Here is a 10,312-nt window from a genome sequence, read left to right on the forward strand (position 1 = left end):
TTCATGTATATATATATATATATATATATATATATATATATATATATATATATATATATATATATATATATATATATATATATATATATATATATATATATATATATATATATATATATATTGGAATTGGTGATGCTTGTAGTTAGGAAGATCAGAAGAGCAGTTAGAGCGAAAATAGCGGTAGAAGATAGGAAGAGATGAACCATTGCGTCGATGAGAGGTAAGCTGAAGTCAATTAGAGGTGAGTAGTTGATGAGACAAAATTTCTTCATTCCATCTTGTTTAGGAGAGCATTAGGATAGAAACATTCCCACACATGTGAAACGCATTTTATTCATGGACGGATAAGACATTGTATAACTGTGGATAGGGCAAGAAATACAGGCAGAGACGACCTTGTAGATCACTTAAATTCACAGAAGCTATTTTACCTAAAGATAAGATGTGAAGCTTCCAGTTTAACCTCTTAGTAAAGACTGTATCGAAGATATTCAGTGTAAATAAGGGGAATTAAAGGGGTATTAAAGAATCTGGAAGATTGTGTCCAGTTGATAGGTGGAGGAAATTAAACTTCGAGGGAATGAATAGCACTAAGTTTGCTCTGCACACATTCAGAAATTTTAGGAAGACCAGGAGTCAAATGTTGTGTGGTTGAGAAAACATCACAGCTAACAGATTTAGGAAAATAACAGTGATCGACTCTGACAACAATAGGTCAGTCAGAAGAGCGGTCAGGTAGCACTGTTCTGGGGGTGCTGTGAACTTATCATTAAACCCAGCTGTGACCTCACTGAACGTTTCCCTTTGTGTCTCACAACACAAGGGGGCAGTCACAGCCTGCCCTTTAAAGACAACTCTCTTCCTCCACACAAAACTACAAGCACCTAATAACACACACACCCTTCACTCAAAAATTTTAAAATCATGGCGACTCCTACACCAGCCTCGGAGTCCCCATCTGGGGAGGGGACCATAAATGTCCCCAGGTCGGACTGCCTTTCTGTCGACGATCCTAAGTGTCTTGACACCCATCTCAACTTTTTCTTCATTAACTTCTGCAACATTCGCGGTCTAAGATCTAATTTTTAATCTGTAGAACACCACCTCTCCTCTTCTAAACCTCATCCTCTTTTCCTCACTGAAACTCAGGTGTCTGAGGCAACTGACAGTAGCCCCTTTTCTTTTCTCTCCTACTTTCTCTCTCCTCATTTTCGATCCAAAGCTGGATGCTGCGTTTATGTGCGCAATGACTTAACCTGCTCTCGTGCCCACGCTCTTGAATCTTCCGAGTTTTCCACCATCTGGCTACGACTACACAGTCATTTTCATACTAAATTTATCTGTGTTGTATACCTCTCTCCTAACTCCTCTGACTATAAGAAATTCTTTGACTACTTAACTTCCAAAGTGGAGCACATTCTGACCCTCTTCCCTTTCGCAGAGATCTCCATTCTTGGAGACTTCAATGTTCACCACCAGCTTTGGCTTTCCTCTCCCTTCACTGACCATCCTGGTGAACTAGCCTACAACTTTGCTATCCTCCATGACCTAGAGCAATTGGTGCAACACCCTACTCGTATTCCTGACCGTCTTGGAGATACGCCCAACATTCTTGACCTTTTCCTGACCTCTAATCTTTCTGCTTATGCTGTCACCCTTTCTTCTCCGTTGGGCTCCTCCGATCACAATCTCATATCTTTATCTTGTCCTATCACTCCAATCCCTCCTCAGGATCCCCCTAAGCGAAGGTGCCTCTGGCGTTTTGCCTCTGCTAGTTGGGGGGACCTGAGGAGGTATTTTGCTGATCTTGGAATGACTACTGCTTCCGTGTCCGAGACCCGTCTTTGTGTGCTGAGCGCATAACAGAGGTGATAGTGTCTGGCATGGAGGCGTACATTCCTCACTCTTTTTCTCGTCCTAAACCTTCTAAACCTTGGTTTAACACAGCTTGTTCTCGTGCTATACATGGTAGAGAGGTGGCCCACAAAAGGTACTTAAGCCTTCCATCACCAGAATCTCATGCACTTTATATTTCTGCCCGGAACCATGCCAAGTCTGTTCTCCAACTAGCCAAAAACTCCTTCATTAACAGAAAATGTCAAAACCTTTCAAGATCTAACTCCCCTCGTGATTTCTGGCATCTAGCCAAAAATATCTCCAATAACTTTGCTTCTTCTTCTTTCCCTCCTCTACTTCAACCAGATGGCACCACTGCTATCACATCTATTTCTAAAGCTGAACTCTTTGCTCAAACCTTTGCTAAAAACTCTACCTTGGACGATTCTGGGCTTGTTCCTCCCTCTCCTCCACCCTCTGACTACTTCATGCCACGTATTAAAATTCTTCGCAATGATGTTTTCCATGCCCTCGCTGGCCTAAACCCTCGGAAGGCTTATGGACCTGATGGGGTCCCTCCTATTGTTCTCCGAAACTGTGCCTCCGTGCTTGCACCTTGCCTAGTGAAACTCTTTCAGCTCTGTCTGTCAACATCTACCTTTCCTTCTTGCTGGAAGTTTGCCTACATTCAACCTGTTCCTAAAAAGGGTGACCGCTCTAATCCCTCAAACTACAGTCCTATTGCTTTAATTTCCTGCTTATTTAAAGTTTTTGAATCTATCCTCAACAGGAAGATTCTTAAACATCTATCACTTTACAACCTTCTATCTGATCGCCAGTATGGGTTCCGTCAAGGCCGCTCTACTGGTGATCATCTGGCTTTCCTTACTGAGTCTTGGTCATCCTCTTTTAGAGATTTTGGTGAAACTTTTGCTGTTGCCTTGGACATATCAAAAGCCTTTGATAGAGTCTGGCACAAAGCTTTGATTTCCAAACTACCCTCTTACGGTTTCTATCCTTCTCTCTGTAACTTCATCTCAAGTTTCCTTTCTGACCGTTCTATTGCTGCTGTGGTAGACGGTCACTGTTCTTCTCCTAAATCTATTAACAGTGGTGTTCCTCAGGGTTCTGTCCTGTCACCCACTCTCTTCTTATTATTCATTAATGATCTTCTAAACCAAACTTCTTGTCCTATCCACTCCTACGCTGATGATACCACCCTGCACTTTTCCACGTCTTTTCATAGACGTCCAACCCTTCAGGAGGTAAACATATCACGCAGGGAAGCCACAGAACGCCTGACTTCTGATCTTTCTAAAATTTCTGATTGGGGCAGAGCAAACTTGGTATTGTTCAATGCCTCAAAAACTCAATTCCTCCATCTATCAACTCGACACAACCTTCCAGACAACTATCCCCTCTTCTTCAATGATACTCAACTGTCCCCCTCAGGGGTGGGACGGAGTTGAGAGAGATAAGGCAAGATGAGAGAGGTGAGGTGAGGTGTGAGGGTGTAGGACAAGAGGAGGGATGATGTGTCCGGAAGGGGCGGAGAAGAGAGAGAGGAGGAGATAAGTGCGAGTGTGTTGGAAGGTCAGGTCATGCTGAAAATGGGAGGAGAAGAAAGGGAGGAGGAGATAGGTGCGAGTGTGTTGGAAGGTCAGGTCATGCTGAAATGGGAGAGGAGAGGTCGAGGCAAGTAGATGAGGAGGTGGAGAGGATGGTAGAGCCGAGATGAGGGAATTAGGTGAAGTAAATGTAGATGAGATGTATAAATATTTCGTAAAGTTCATACAGGTCAGTTAGCAAACATCGCGTATAGAGCAATAAGATCTCAGAAAAATTACCCTAAATGGATGACTGCTAGGTTAAAACATTATATAGGATGGAAGAGAAGTATGTATAAGAGATTAAGGACAGGTGAAGAAGTTTTAAGACCTCAGTATAATTAATTAGTTAGAACAGTTATGAGGTTAACGAAGAAAGCTAAGAGCAATTATGAATTAAAGGTAGCCAGCTAGGCGAAGACGGACCCCAAGGGATTTTATCAGGTATACAGGACGAAGAATATGGATACTACAAGTCCATTAAAGGCAGCAGATGGGAAGCTGGTTAGTTCCTGGAAGGAGATTAGTAAAATTCTGAAAGAGTATTTTTTAACTGTCTTCACCCAAGAAAACATGCGGTATATGCCAAATAGTGAACAGATGTTTAGAGCAGATGTGAATGAGAAGCTGACAGATATTTCCATAACTAAGGAGATAGTGGAACAGGAGATAGATAGGCTAAAAAAGTTCAAGACACCAGGACCAGATGAAATATATCCCAGAGTATTTAAGGAATGCATAGAGGTTATTAGTGAGCCGTTAGTTTCTGTCTTTAGGAAATCACTTGAGTCAGATGAGGTACCAGTAATGTGGAGGCAGGTTAATGTAGTACCCATCTTTAAGAGACGAGATCAAACTTTAGCATCTAATTATACACCTGTTAGTTTAATATCAGCTGTAGGTAAAATATTGGAGTCAATAACAGCGAGGAACATTAGGGAACATTTAGACAAACATAACTTTATAAATCAGTCACAGCATGGCTTCACGCAAGGGAAGTCTTGCCTGATAAACTTGTTAAGTTTTTACAATAAAGTGTACGAGGCAGTAGATAATGGTGATAATTATGATATCTTATATCTGGACTTTAGTAAAGCATTTGACAAAGTACCCCATCAAAGGCTCCTGAGAAAAGTTAGGGAACACGGGATAGATGGGAAGGTGTTAGGCTGGATAAGGTCATGGCTTAGCGACAGGCGACAAAGAGTTGTAATAAACGGCTCTAAATCCGAGTGGGGTCATGTGATTAGTGGGGTGCCACAGGGATCAGTATTACGGCCATTGTTATTTCTAATATATATCAATGACTTGGATAGTGGAATTAGTAGTGATGTTAGTAAATTTGCGGATGACACAAAGATAGGTAGATTAATTAGGTAAGAATCGGATGCCATCGCCTTGCAGGCAGATTTAGATAGGATGAATGAATGAACGGACAAATTGCAAATGCAGTTTAATATCAACAAATGCAAAGTACTTAGCGTAGGTAGAGGAAACCCACACAGTAGGTACACATTAAACAACGAAACTGGTAGGTACAGGGTACGAGAAAGATTTAGGAGTTATAGTTAGCTCTGAACTCCCTCTAGGAAAACAATGCACAGAGGCCAGAAACAAGGCAAATAATGTACTAGGATTAATTTCTAGGAGTGTTGAAGGTAGAAAGCCGGAAGACTACGCTGTGCAGTTCTGGTCCTCACATTACAGGATAGATATAGGTCTATTAGAATCAGTACAGCGGAGAATGACTAAAATGATACAGGGGATGAGGAGTTTTCCTTACGAGGCGAGATTGAAGCTGTTAAATCTACATTGTTTAGAGAGACGTAGGTTAAGAGGGGACCTGATAGAAGTCTTTAAGTGGTATAAGGGTTATAACAAGGGGGATGTAAGCAAAAATCTTAGGATCAGCAACCAGAATAGAACAAGAAATAACGGGTTCAAGCATGAAAAATTTAGGTTTAGGAAGGAGATAGAAAGAAATTGGTTCTCAAATAGAGTGGTAGATGAGTGGAACGGAATCAGTAATCATGTTGTTAGAACACCAGAAAGCTTCAAGAGAAGATTAGACGGGTTTATGGATGGTGATAATAGATGGAAATAAGTAGGTATATTTCATACAGGGACTGCCACGTATAAGCCTGGTCGCTTCTTGCAACTTCCCTTATTTCTTATTTTCTTATGTTATGTAAAAGAAGCTTGGGATGGAAATAAAGAGACAGATTGATTAAATGGTTATAAAAAAAGGGGGGGAAGTGAAAGACGCCACATCATCGCATCCATTTGGCGCCAAAGAGGGAGCACTTGGTCCACGGAGCCGACGGGCACCGAACCCTCCAGTGACAGTCCAGCTATCAATGGAGGTGGCACCGCCGACCGCGCTTCAAGCCCCGCCACCACGACAAGGTGACTCCTCACAGCGGGGAAGATATAAAGTGACTATGTAGTCTAGACTCTATCAGACGCTTTTGATCACCAATAGTACAGCCACTACGTAACCCATACTGGCGGTCCGATATAATGTTATGAAGTGGTAGGTGTTTATCAATCTTCATGAAGATAGATAAAAAAAAATTAACAAAGGCAGTAAATCAAAGTAATAGGACGGTAATTTTAAGAGTTGGAGCAGTTAATGTTTTTTTAGGAAGAGGGTGAAAGGAGGCAAACCTCCTGCAGATAGGGAAGGTTAATGTCGAGAGACAGAGTTGACTAAGTAAGGTGCAAGTACGTAGGCACAATTTCAGAGAACAATATGAGGAACCCCATCAGTTCCATAAGACTTCCGAGGGTTAAGGTCAGTATGGGCATGAAAAACATCATTGAGAAGGATCTAAATAAGAAACATAAAATAGTGAAGGAGAGGGAGAAACATGTCCTGAATCTTCCAAGGTAGAGTTTTTAGCAAATGGTCAGCTTCAGACATAGATGAGATGACAGTGGTGCCATCATATAGAAACAGAGAAGATAAAATGAAGAAGAAAATTTGTTTGGAGATAATTTTGTCGAGGTTCATTGACCGACTGATTGACCTGATTTCATGGTGCTGTAACATCGTAGTAATACGGCGCCGCTGCAGAACGTTCAAAGAAGGAAAGAAGGCAGGTTAAAATATTGATATTAAAAACATGATTATATTATGGTTAAAATATAAAAATAAACACTAGAAATTTAAAAAAATGTAAAAATAAATTTGATGAAGCAACGGACACTTGTCACAAAGAGATAGGGCTAGTATTTTAATGTATTAATTTGATTTAGTCTAAAGTGATGGGGTACTGAGCCCAATGATCCAGATGTCATTGGTGCAATCATGTTGTAACAGGATGAAGAAGACAAAGAAGAAAAGTTGTTTGGAGATATTTTTGTCGAGTTTCCAGAAGTCACAATGGGAATTAGATCGAAAAAAATGTCATATTATATAATGGTGAAGAAGTTTTTGCCTAGTTGAAGAACAGTCTTGGCACAAATTCTAGATGTAAAAACCGCCTGAAATTCAGATAATTGAAGGCTTAAGTTCCGTTCGTGGGCCTCATTTCTTTCATATATATATATATATATATATATATATATATAGAGAGAGAGAGAGAGAGAGAGAGAGAGAGAGAGAGAGAGAGAGAGAGAGAGAGAGAGAGAGAGAGAGAGAGAGAGAGAGAGAGAGAGAGAGAGAGAGAGAGAGAATCTCCGTGAAAAGGAAGGTCAGAATGTGGTCCCGTTTAGAAGTTAAGTAGTTTGAGAAGATATAACAAGTAGCAAAGAAATATATTAATATGTCCATTATAACCTGAAAATTACTATCACTGTTCAAGTAAACATTGGGATAATACAAAAAAAAAAAAAAACTGATAATAGGAATTAAGAATAGTATGTATGGTAAGAAAGAGGATAACGACAAAATACCTGCGTGGATGAGATATTATTGCAAGGCAGCAATAGTGAAGACCACTACCACCCTCATTGTGCCCATTGCTTACTTCCAGTTCTTCGGTGGAATAGTAACAAATACAGTTGCAGGAGCTTTTAGTACAGGTGAGTTTTCACTGGAACTGCAAAGAGTGAGGCTGCTTCGTGGTCAGGTGTGCTCGTTACTCCGTGCAGCAGGTGCAGTACTTGGCAGACAGATGTGCCCTTGATATGAACACGTGTGTGTGTGTGTGTATATATATATATATATATATATATATATATATATATATATATATATATATATATATATATATATATATATATATATATATATATATATATATATATATATATATATATATATATATATATATATATATATATATATATATATATATATATATATATATATATATATATATATATATATATATATATATATATATATATATATATATATATATATATATATATATATATATATATATATATATATATATATATATTAGTGATACATAAAGGCGGCGAAGAAATGAACAACCCAATACTCCCAAAGCCGAGGCCTTGAAGGGTGGTGCTACCACCCTACACCCCACGTTCACATTTTTAGAAACCGTACATCAGCGTATAGGAACAATTAGTTTTAAAAAAAATGTAAACATAACACAATATTAACAAGACAACCGAAGGGCAGCGAAATCTCTGCCATGTCCTTTGTATCTTTGGAATCGTTACAGATTGTATCAAGATGGAGGCGGTCAGTGAGAGAACGTTTATAATAATCTTGTTATCAATAAAATTTACTGATAAACCTTTTTAACATACTGCAGCTTTGCTTTTTTTGCCACTTAATATAGTTTCCATAAAGGCAGGATGATTTATTTGATATTGATACATAACATGACTTGTCTATTGCCTCGTCTATCATACTCTGTACAGACTGGAATGTGTTTTTGTGATTGAGTATATATCTTTTACAATATACTGTTGTTAATTAATTTAGTACTTATGTGAGTATAATTTACACATTTCATTGAGTGACCCTAAACAGGAATTCAGATTATTGTGTTGGGTGATGTTTTTTTTTTTTTTTTGTTGGTGGGGGTGTGGGCGGGAGGGTCCAGAAACGGATTAATTAACATTCCATTATTTCTTATGAAGAAAGTAATCTAGGAATTCGAACTTTTCGAAGTCCGAACACCCTCGGAGAAAGAATTGAATTCGGATTTCGAGGTACCACTGTATATATTCAATACATAACTCATATCATTAGCAGTAATCAGAGTACGAATTGGAGTATTTTTATTGAAGTGTTTTACGCGTATACGGAAGTGTCTTCACCACAACACTGATCATGTCAGCAGCTTGGAAAAAACAGTCGTGCTCAACTACAGGAGGCTATTATTACTACAAAAATATATAAGTTTTGCGTCGATCTTCTTTTTTTTTATTTCTTATTTATTAACTCACCTCCTCATTTATTTTTTTATTTGTTTGTAATTCATTCATTCATTTCATTCACTTTGTGCCTTTCATGCACTTCGTTCGAATTACTTCACTCACTCGCTCGCTGCGAGCCAGTCAAAAGTTTAAAACACTGGATAAAAATAGATAGATATAAATTACTAGAGTCGTCGAATAATTATTTTTTGGAAAAATTCAAATTCTCCTCTTCTCGTCTCTTACAAAACTGAGATTCTTGAAAAAAAGGAGCCCACAATCAGTACTACTAGAACCCATTTATTTAATGAATAAAGTAGTTTTGGTTTTGAGGAGAAACGAAACATCTATATACCCCCTCTCACAAGACACCACTGGCGTCGGCACCTGTGGCTGCCACTGGTTACCTCAGTGTGAAAGCGTCTGGTAACTGCAAGCAACCACCGACTCGTGCCATCCTTTCTAATGTTTGCCAATTGAAATAATGGCGTCAAAGGAGGAGCTACTTCTCTTTACCTTGTTGACCAGGAGAAAGAGGAGACACTCTGAAAAGAGAAGAATACAGATGAAAGCATCAAATTCTTTCATCTAGAATGGACCAACAGACTGAATACTTTAGTGGTTTATGTGCTAACGAGAAGAAATTCTTTATTTTATTTCGTATGAGCAAAACCTAATTGCAAAAGCTTTCAAGCCTGATAATACTGAAATCCTCATTGGATGAATCCTAAATTATTGGACGTTTCTCTCATTGACAAAAAAAAAAAGGTAATCTATGTTCACCTGCTCTTTCTCTACCTTTCGTATGCTGCTTTCCTCCTCCACCGTAAACGTCTGGTTCTTTCGAAATCTGGCTAAACACTGAAACTTGATGGATGAAGGAAAATAGTGACGTCACTCCGTTGTTTCGTGTAATTATCGTTGCAGGTTTCCTACTCGAGTAACCGCGGTGACCTCGTATGAAAGGATTCATTGCAAATTATGGAAGGTAACTATTTGCAGCCATCGGTGGTATCGTGTGAAAGGGCCCTTTGCCCGAAAACTAATACGTGATAATAATATAGGAAACATAATTAATTTCCGATAATTTTGCGTGATTTTCACTGCTTTTTACCCTAAAGGTTACTTTATGGGTTTCATTAATCTTCTCTAGGATTGGAAGGTTCAAGAACACTGGAAAACGATCACTTAAGGGAGACAGAAGGATACCAGGGGAGGAGGGAACTGTAAAATTTGTCCATATGTTGTCCAGTAAGGAGGGGGAGGCTGTGGAGTTGTCCTCGGGAAATCTTGTGGGCAGGGATATATGAGGAAAATAGTTAAGAGATTGCATTGTGCTTAAGAAATTGTTAGCTGGTGTGTGTGAACTGTGTTCAAGCAGGTTAATGTTAAAATCCCCAGAAATTATCGTTTTATTATTAGTAAATATGTTCTGTGAGAGTATGTTATCCATTTGTGCCGTGAACTCATTTACATGGTGGTGCTTACTATTGGGGCGATAAAGGGAAGATATTATGTAGCTAGAA

The 10,312-nt window shown here is 39.0% G+C and overlaps 1 protein-coding gene across 2 annotated transcripts in view; it reads right to left on the reverse strand.

Moving 5' to 3' along the window:
• Positions 1-7,473, reverse strand: part of LOC135107455 (serine proteinase stubble-like) — a 10,693-nt gene extending 3,220 nt beyond the window's left edge. Inside the window, exon 1 of one of the 2 annotated variants that reach the window (XM_064017333.1) lies at positions 7,341-7,473. The gene's annotated coding sequence lies outside the window, so the exon portion shown is untranslated. Of the gene's footprint in view, positions 17-7,340 lie in introns of those variants that run through there. The other variant, XM_064017331.1, reaches the window with a different exon arrangement.
• Positions 7,474-10,312: the final 2,839 nt, after the last annotated feature.

The sequence above is a fragment of the Scylla paramamosain genome, chromosome 15, assembly GCF_035594125.1.
Source record: "Scylla paramamosain isolate STU-SP2022 chromosome 15, ASM3559412v1, whole genome shotgun sequence".
Lineage (NCBI taxonomy): Eukaryota > Metazoa > Arthropoda > Malacostraca > Decapoda > Portunidae > Scylla > Scylla paramamosain.